The sequence below is a fragment of the Solanum tuberosum genome, unplaced genomic scaffold (genome assembly GCF_000226075.1).
Source record: "Solanum tuberosum cultivar DM 1-3 516 R44 unplaced genomic scaffold, SolTub_3.0 scf00310, whole genome shotgun sequence".
NCBI lineage: Eukaryota > Viridiplantae > Streptophyta > Magnoliopsida > Solanales > Solanaceae > Solanum > Solanum tuberosum.
Genome location: NW_006239236.1, coordinates 740,666 through 751,085, shown reverse-complemented (window position 1 = coordinate 751,085; position 10,420 = coordinate 740,666). Strand labels below are relative to the sequence as shown.

The 10,420-nt window shown below is 33.3% G+C and overlaps 1 non-coding gene across 1 annotated transcript; it reads right to left on the bottom strand.

The window, feature by feature from the left end:
- Positions 1-7,879: 7,879 nt before the first annotated feature.
- TRNAF-GAA (transfer RNA phenylalanine (anticodon GAA)) lies at positions 7,880-7,952 on the bottom strand. Its single transcript has one exon. It is a non-coding gene; the product is annotated as a tRNA-Phe (tRNA).
- Positions 7,953-10,420: the final 2,468 nt, after the last annotated feature.

Here is a 10,420-nt window from a genome sequence, read left to right as displayed (position 1 = left end):
TACATCATAATAGCTCATAGATTCATTAGGTGAGAATGCCCTTTCAACCTTAGAATCATTAATATGTGAGTAAACCTTTCACATAATATTCATAGTGTGTTCATGAGAATAACCTTTCAATCAACTATCCAAATCTTTATCTTTAGAAATTTATAAAAGAGAGACAGACAGAAAATTGAGTTGCAATGATACACAATATCAAATAGTCAATTCAGATTTAAAGCTCATCTGACTAATTTTAGCTCTAGTAAAATATGTCATAGAATACAGAAAATAAAACTAATGGGTGTCCAAGAAAATCATGTGCAACCCTAAAGCTTTTAGTTGAACAGTCAAAACTAAATAGACAAGCCAACGTTTAGCCACTTTGATAAAAAAAGATAACAGTCATTCACGGTACAAAAGCAACACTAGAGATCTGTTATCTTCATTCCTATGAAAATGGACATATAAGGTAATTCATATATTACCATCACAAACAAAATCAACAATATAACAAAGATTTGAGTTTTAACAAACGTTATATACACAACATGATCCACTATGCCCTGCCAAACCAAAAAAAAAACAACTCTATTTTCTGTTTTGAATCACATCATACGAGTACAAATCAAGACATCATCGATGAAAAAATCTCTCGACCTCCAGAATATATTTTATGTATATTATTCTCTACCATGAAAGTTATCAACCCATTCACAAAGTTTAATTTCCTCTTTCATTGTCAATTTTTCACTTTTTTTTTTCCTGGAATATTAGTTAATCCTTTAGTTGCTCGAGTCGACAAAATAGATAATTACTCTTATGATATTCCTTAAAATTCATCTTTTAATTCAAAATGGTCACTAATATTATTTTCCTATTCCAAAGAGAGGAATCATATACTAAAACAAAATACATTAACACAAGGAGGAAAAGAGGCAGAACCATACATGAAATTGATTTGGTCATGTTTAATACACAACAATAACATATGACGTCTCTACTGCATCTTTTTCAAAACTAAAAAATCTTATTGACATATTTCTTATCTCACATTCAACTATTAATGCTAATTCCAAAGGTTCGATTAAATATCAACAAGCATTACATCTTAACTAGCTACACATGCTCACAACTTTTCAAAATAAAAACTGAACATCTCCAAAATTACATGTTCAAAATCGACAGATGGAGTTCTCACGAATAGACGACGGAAACTAGGGCTTCAAACTGAGTGAGTGAGTGGCCGTCCGGAGGCTCAACAAAGATGCAATGTCGTCTCTGAAGCTACACAATCGTCTGTGAAGAAAGGGAGATAGAGACAAGTTCGGGCTTTTTAGGTGATATAAAATCGTGGGAAAGAGACGCGCTAAGTTAAAAAAATAAATAATGCCTCTTATTTTAATTTTTTTCCTTTTTTTAGTCAAATTTGGTCAATAATATTTTAAAATAAGAGACCTCTTGAAGTCTCTTATTTTAAAATATTATTGACCAAAATTGACTAAAAAAAGGGAAAAAATTTAAAATAAGAGGCATTATTTATTTTTTAACTTAGCGCGTCTCTTTCCCACGATTTTATATCACCTAAAAATCCCTAACTTGTCTCTATCTCCCTTTCTTCACAGACGATTGTGTAGCTTCAGAGACGACATTGCATCTTTGTTGAGCCTCCGGACGGCCACTCACGATCTACAATAAATTTTTTATATATATAATCGACCTCATGAGGTCTCTTATTTAAAAGATATATAAATAAAAATTATAGATGCAAATTGTGACCTATGTTCTTATCTATTTTTGAGGTTTCTTTTATCAGTTTTTTTAGTAGTGCATGAGGAACCATAATACATAACTCATGTTCTTATCATAATTCATATTCTTCTCATATAGGGAAATAGCCTTAACCGACATAGACAATTTGAGCTACATGGAATCCGGTGTTCTACCCCCACACCGAAAAGAGGTGTCCTACTTGCCTAAGGTAGAACGTTCATTTTAGCTTTTAGGTGGATCCACTAGCTAAAGACCTATGTGGGCACATAGTTATGGGATAAGGAGAAATCTACTAGAAATCCTAACTACTAAGGTGGAGGTTTCCATCTCATTAGATAACCATATTGGGAATCCAACTACTAGCGTGAAGGAACCCATCTCATACTCATATCCACTCGGTGCTAAGCATAATTCCCTTTAAATTCATATTAAGTCTTTACTTAAGTTCATGTTCATGAAAGAATGCACTAGGCACTCAACCAACATAATATCATAATAGCTCATAGATCCATTAGGTGAGAATGTCCTTTCAACCTTGGAATCATCAATATGTGAGTAAACCTTTCACATCATATTCATAGTGTGTCCATGAGAATAGCCTTTCATTCAACACAACAAGCTTATCATAAACATACATATTTCATGCATAGTCATGTGTAAGGGTGCATATGAGAATTAGCCTTTCAACAACACCTTAGTCACATAATAGTCATGTTCATGCATGAGATGTGTGTGTGATTGTCCTTTCAATGACACAACAACAACATTATCATCATAGACACTTAACTCTCTAAGTGTTCATAAAACATGCACATAACATCATAATCATGCATACCCCTCATATCTTGCATTTAAGGATCATGTTAAGTCAATACATCTAGCATTCACCACATGAGACATAGATAGAGTCATAACTCAATTACAACATTCATTCCATGTATACACTCATATACTCATTTTATAGATCATGTGGATGAAGTCCTTTCACAATAATACCATATACTATTCAACATACATAATAGCTTCCTTCTTTAAGCCTTAACATCCTTAACTTATTCATATTAGCTTTTACCATTAAAGCCCTAGGAGTCATCTTCATATTATAAGCATTACCCCCAAGCAACACCTCACATGGTCATCATGTAAACCTAACTCTCAAGGTAAACTAACTACATGCTTCATTCTTACTCAATTATATACACATAGCATCAAGTAAACTAAATCTCAATGCTACTTCAACGATGATCCATCATATAATCCCTAATCAAATTAGTTCTTGTCCACAAGTTTTACTCATAATTGATTCATGTCTAGGTGATCTCATCTAAGGAAATTCATCAAGAAGTTCATCAATCTTAGAAGGTCACATCTAAACCCTCAATTTGCCTCTTCCATGACATAACCCTAGGCTTATATCAATTTCACCCTAGAATCTTAGGTTAATTAAGCATACATATATAATCATACTAAAATCATGCAATTACATCATAATCAACCCACATCCACTCAATTGGAAAAATTACAACATACATAACTCTATCACATTCTACTAGTATCAACCAATACCCATACTTGAGATTCAATTTGGAGAAAAAGGGAAATCCATGGTTTCTTGGGTAATTCATCATTAAAACAGTAGTAATTCATCAATATAATAATAATATAAATCAATTAAGTCATTGAAATCGTTCTTGAAAGGGAATCCATGACTTAGAGTGAAAACCCAACTTTTGGGGATTTGAAAGTTTTGAAATCTAATTTTGGAAGGGCTCTATGGGTGAAGGCTACCCATAGATGAAAATGTACCATACCTTGGATATAAAGCTTTTCAAAGATTGGAAGATTGGAGACTTGATCCTTGACCTAGCTTGAATGAGAAACAAATCAAGAAAACCTTTCTTGAGATTCTTGAATTAGTTTCTTGAAATCTCTATGGCCAAGAATTATGATTTTCATTAGTAATTCATAATTGTATGGAGGAATTGAGTTGGAAATAAAGAATTCTTGGAGAAGAACTTACCTTGAAGAAGAATCTTGAAAAAGATTTCAAGAATCTTGAATGGAGTCTTCTACTTTGATTTTTCCTTAGGGTTTGAGAGAGAAGAAAATGATTGATTAAAAGATGGAAATATGATTGTTTAGGGCTTTATAGGAGTTGAGAAATCCGTTTTAAAGTTTTCCTAGTGGTATAAGGAGAGGAAAATTACCTTGTTTAAAATTTTCCCGCGGCTAAAATGGAACTGTCCTTCTTGCTGGCCTGCCTTCGGACTATGAAATCTTTGTCACTACGGCGAAGCTTCAACGACCAAAACCAACTATGGCGTTTAGTCAGCTATTGTCCTATTTTCTTTTTTCTTCTCGATGAGAGGCTTCACCAGCCACTAAAATGGTCATAAATTTTTACTCAAAACTTGTATTGATGCGAAATTGGTGGCGTTGGAAAGAGGATTCAAATACCTTTAATTGGATAGGTTATGGCTCACTTAGTTTTTTATATTCTTAGAGATATGGTCTTTTTAAGCTGACCTAAGTAAAATCTTATGTCAAAACTTAATCGGTAATGAACCTTTCAACTCTACTTTGTGCTAGGAGTTTCTAGTGACCTTAATTGATATAAAAAATCATTCCCACACTAAGGAATTTACCTTAACACCTAAGAAAATTAAGAGTCCCTCAGTTCGACCTTATACGCAATTCAAGAATGGTTTGGGCTTAACTTATAAATCTTCGGGGTGTTACAATACCAAGGTTCCATGCTATAAATTCCTTTAGACCATCCTCACATATGCGTACAATGTGAAAGAGATCAGGAAAAACCTACAGAAAAATAAAAGATACAATCATAAATAAGCATCTCTGATAAAATCATCCACAACTAATGTTTGGGAAAAGAAGGGTATCCTAATTACAAGCAATAAAATTCACTATGTTCACTTAAGTTTTCAACTTCCCCGTGTCATTGGCTGGTTGTCCCCTACTTTTATAAGTTAAAAAAGTAAATATCTTTATTCAGCTCAGGCTCTTTGTCTCTCACCTTTGCTCTGTAAAAAGGGTGCAAATGGGAGGGTCTGTCGGGCGTGGCCAAACAGGTGAATTGTTTGTAACAGGCTAAAGAACCACATTTGATGAAACACCAGGGGAAGGATAAACTCACATTTTAAAACATACTAGAGGTGCATGGCCTGTGCCACCACGGGCCCAACATTGCAAATTTGATACATACATATTATATTTATATATATAAAGTGTTGGAGCCAAGTTTTACAGGACACGTATGTACAGTTTATTTACATAATCCAAAAGGAAACGATGCGTCATGTCAGAGATTAGCCAAATTATTGTCTTGTTGTGAGTGAGACCTGTTATGCAAAATAGCGAATGCCAAAAGTGAATAAAAAATAAGTATGTTTAGTAGCCAGCCTGGTGAGATAGTTTGTAAGAGGCATCGCATGGAAGTCAACGACACAAAAAGTGGCTCCAATCATATTTCAAAATGTAGGTAACATGGTTTTTCACTGATCAAAAAATGAAAATATAGCAGTATGTAAGAAGTAGTGAGACATAGATGTACAAAACAGATGTATATAGATTGGCAATTTTATTGCTAAGTTCACAGAGTACATATATTAAAACAGATGTATAGTTTACTTGAAAAATTGAAATAAAACTTGTTCAGAAAAGCGAAGCAGCAAAAGCAATGAAATAAATGAGAAAATCAGTCCACATAGATTCATATAAGAGAGTGAGTAACCTGGCTTTTGTCAACTGTAGAGAAAAGGATGAGCATTCAGGGTAGCTTTTGGAAATTTTGGTACTCTCTCTAAGTTGACAATAAAGCACAAGCATAAATCTTCTCGCAAACCGGTACTATTTTGATTTTAAGTTCTTTCATCATTCATTTCTTTACCTTGTTATAGTGTTTCGGAGGGGCCGTTTTTGCCTCCGAGATATGCTTATGATGAGAAGTAGTAGGATCTTCGATCTTTCTTTTGTTGCTTCCTGTTGTGTCCATTGGAGAAGGTGACAATGGTGCGCTGATGACGTTCTGTTTTTCCACGTATGACAAGACAATTAATTTCCCGGGAGTTCCATCCATACTTTTAGCAAATGACCTTTTGATTTGAATGGTGAATGTCTTTCAAGTTAATTATTTTGTCACATTTGCAAGAGGCAACATTTGTTTCTAGGGGAAAATTTGAATTTTTTTGGATAAGAAAAGGTTAGTTTAGAGTAGGTATTTATTTATATTTTAATTCAATTAAGTTTAATATATACCTTAGTACATCGAATGTCGTAAATTTCTTCTGAAGTGAGATGTAATATTGTTTCAGCAGGTTCACCTGCAATTAGTGCCGTTGTAGAACCACTGTTGTCAGTAACAGTGATTTTAAATTGACATCTGTTATAATATAAAAATTGATAAGATTGTGAAAATTAGAAAAGAAAAAGTGAATAATTTAAAGCTTACATGGAAAGTTTTTGTGTTATTCGTTGTACCTTGAAATAAGATTTGTGGAACAGCGACAAGTTGCACAGTAAAATCTTCTTCGCGAATGAAGTCTGGCAAAGATTTGCTTGCATGTTGAGCAGATTGAAATGCAGAAGTCTTGATTTTCATTCGACAGTGAAAATTCAGCTTGTATGCAAAATATTTGGCCTTAGAAGATTGAGGGAAAATGTAAATAAAGATATCGTTGGATGATGTGTGAAATTTGTAGTCATTCTTACCAAAGGATGTTGTTGTGCATTAGCAATTGGTATGATCTCATCTTCAAAAGGAATAAACTGAAGAGAGCCTGTTGAAGTTGCAATCTTTTTGGTGTATGTGATCAGCAATTGTTCATTTGATTAGGCCCTGGGAATTAGAATTGAAATAAGGAAAAGTTATTTTATGTATATGCATATGCATTTGGTGGTGGCAAATTTTCGTGGAAGCAAATACCATGCCCTGAGTGAAACAACTTGTGGGTATGGAGGATTGATTTGAATTATTGAGTCGAATCTGGTTGTTAATCCTACATATATTTGAATAATTAAGTGTAATTTCAGCGTTCTGATACCTTTAAGAATATAATATATGTATGTGGTTACCTGCAGATGATTTTGATTTTCCAACTTTCCTGGCCAAAATGATTGGATATTGATCAAGTTGCTCCGCAATATGTACTCCATCATGATCAATAAAGCTTTCCCAAAGTGTAAGCTTTCTGGGTTTCTTCCTATGTAAGTTAAATTTTTTTAAAAAGATTATAATTGTTACATTGTATCTTGGTGGAGAAAGCAATATTGAAGTAAACAATAATCTTAATAGTGCGAGAGTTAGTTTGAGTAGGAAAAACTAAAAAAGAAATAGAGGTAGTGTAAGTTGAAGACAAAGACAGTCAGGCATATTTGTTCCTGTTTTTTGCATTTAAATTTTTAGTAAAGCGACATTGGCAAGTGAATAGAGAGCATAATTTGTCTACACAATTTGAAGACGTGCAAATTCATCTAGCACAAACAAGTTGGGTTCAACAGTGTGCACATTAAACACTCGCACATTATTGATTCATCAAGCTCATACAGTGACATCACATCAATATAGCACTTTCCCTACCTATTATACAAGCACAAAGCGTGAAATAAATATAAACATAAAATCAAGCAAGCATCAATTTTCTATCAGGCGCTTGCAATCAAACAAATATTTTCTCATTGTTGCCTCTGTTTCACCCATCCACAAATTTCAGATGTGAAAAGCAATGCGAAAAAGTCAGCTTAGTCAATCAAAACGATAAAGTAATTTCTCACCACAGCGCATACAAAGCCAACTCGTCATCTTGTCTATTTCAACCCCCCTAGATTCGGATTCGACTCTAATATGTATTACGTATTCAAATTCGTTTGAACAAGAGGAGAAAAAAAGAGGAGATAGAATCCAAGTCTTTTAGATACTTTATCTAAGAAACTCTACCCATCTATGTTCTAGATGGGGTATATCTCGCCAAACTAGATAAAGCTATTATTCTAATCTAGACTATAAAAAAATATGCATCATTCGCATACCGGTGGCAGCTTCGAATAGGTCATATCAATTAATTAGAAATTAATTCTAGGGAAGAGAGACCCATACAAATTAATCATGTGCCAAGAACCAGATTTGAACTGGTGACACGAGGATTTTCAGTCCTCTGCTCTACCAACTGAGCTATCCCGGCTATTCCCAATCTCGATTGGAACCGCTAACATGAGGATTTACAGTCCTTTCCGTAGTATCCTCATTTTATCATATAACTGGGGTCTATGTCAATTAAAAGGACAAAAGTCGATTAAAAAATTTTATCAAAGCCGGGGAATTTCTTCGATCTTCAAAAAGATGACTTTGTAAGTTTCAGTATGAGTAATGATATTGTATTGATCGGGAATCATTCAACTAGGGATTCCTTGCTCAAAGATGTTCATTTCTATGTGTATCATAGATATCAAATTGTGATAAGAGAAAGCCATTTACGCTTAGAAAAAAAATCCATTTCTAAAAGAATAGAGTGAATGAGAAAGATAAGGAATTTGGAACCGCTAAGGAAAGGGGGTCGGATAAATAGTTGGGGAGTTAAATAGTCTTTTTGGGGATAGAGGGACTTGAACCCTCACGATTTTTAAAGTCGACGGATTTTCCTTTTACTATAAATTTCATTGTTGCCGGTATTGACATGTAGAACGGGACTCTATCTTTATTCTCGTCCGATTAATCAGTTCTTCAAAAGATCTATCAGACTATGGAGTGAATGATTTGATCAATGAATATTCGATTCTTTCTTCAATGTAGAATGGATTCACACCAATTCTTCGATTTTTTATAGAAAAACTATGGATTCGGGTCATCATTAATCATTTGATATAATATTCAATACGTATGTATATACATTTATCCTTCACTTCATTCCTTTTCTTTCTGAAGTTTCGATGTAAAGAGTCCTCTACCAACGCTTTTAACTCCATTTGTTAGAATAGCTTCCATTGAGTCTCTGCACCTATCCTTTTTTTCTGAACCTTTGTTTGTTTTCAGAAAACAGGATTTTGGCTCAGGATTGCCCATTTTTGTTAATTCCATGGTTTCTCTGAATTTTGAAAGTGATCACTTAGTAAGTTTCCATACCAAGGCTCAATCCAATTAAGTCTGTAGTGTCTACCAATTTTGCCATATCCCCCTTTCTTTTTGTTTTGAGATTAGGATCTCGTTGTGATTTCATTCCTTTTTATTTTTCTTTCATTTTATACTGGAACCATTGAATTCATTAGATACCAATTCCTATCTCGAAAACACGTTTTCTCCTCTTTGATTTTCTTAACTATCTTCTATAGGAGACCTTTTTTTGTCCAATCAAAAATGATTTTATCATTTTGGAATCCGCAATTCAATATAGATGGATATATACCCGATCTATATGTCTCGCTTCCTGTCATTTTGCCATTCAATTTGGAATACTTGAACGATCGATTCTTGTTTTTTAGCTTCACTTTTCCCCTAAAAGCGAGGAATGTCTCATTAGTTATAACTAACCATTCCATTAAACAATTAGAATTTGAAATAATATAGAATGAGAGATATACATAATATAGAACTAGTAATAAAAAATATTTCAAATGACCAAAAAAAGAAATAGAAAAGAATATTTACCATTCAATTCAAATTGAAAATACAAAGAATATTAACAATCACTATTTAATAATATTAGTATTTAGAAATTGTGATAAAATCGAAAATTCTAGATCGCTATATTAATCCTTATGCTCTAGAATATTCAATCGAATATTGACTAGTTAATAACTAAGATTCGAATTCCAGTAGTTTAGTCAATTACTATGCATATAAAATTTTTGTAATGTGGGCCCGCTTAGCTCAGAAGTTAGAGCTTCACATTTGTATTGCGATAGTCATCGGTTCGATTCCGATAGCCGACTTTTCCCTATTTTTTTTTCATTTTTTAGATGATTGATAATGTTCCTTTGAAATCAAAGAATATTGAAATTGCGCCTTCCTCCTTTTCCAAAAGCTATCAATTTATTATAGGAACTTCCAATTATGTCAGCAAAGAATTATATATATATAATAGAAGGGGTTCCATATATTTATCTAATTCATCCTATTCTTCTTTTGTTTATAGTATTTATAGTACAAGTACACTATTTCAGTAAAACTTCGCTTCATTTAGTTCAGTTTTAGCTTTTAGTTTAGGTTTATTCTGTAAAATAAAATTCAATAAAAAATAAATATAAATAAGAATTCATTCGAAATACTAAATAAGAATAAGGAGTCTTTATGTCACATTACCGAGGACCTTGTTTAAAAAAAAATACGACGCCTGGAGGCTTTACCAGGACTAACTAATAAAAAGCCTAGGACCGGAAGTGATCTTAGAAACCAATCGCGTTCCGGTAAAAAATCTCAATATCGTATTCGTCTAGAAGAAAAACAAAAATTGTGTTTTCATTATGGTCTTACAGAATGACAATTACTTAAATACGTTCGTATCGCCAGAAAAGCCAAGGGGTCAATAGGTCAAGTTTTACTACAATTACTTGAAATGCGTTTGGATAACATCCTTTTTCGATTGGGTATGGCTTCCACTATTCCCGCAGCCCGTCAATTAGTTAACCATCGACATATTTTAGTTAATGGTCATAT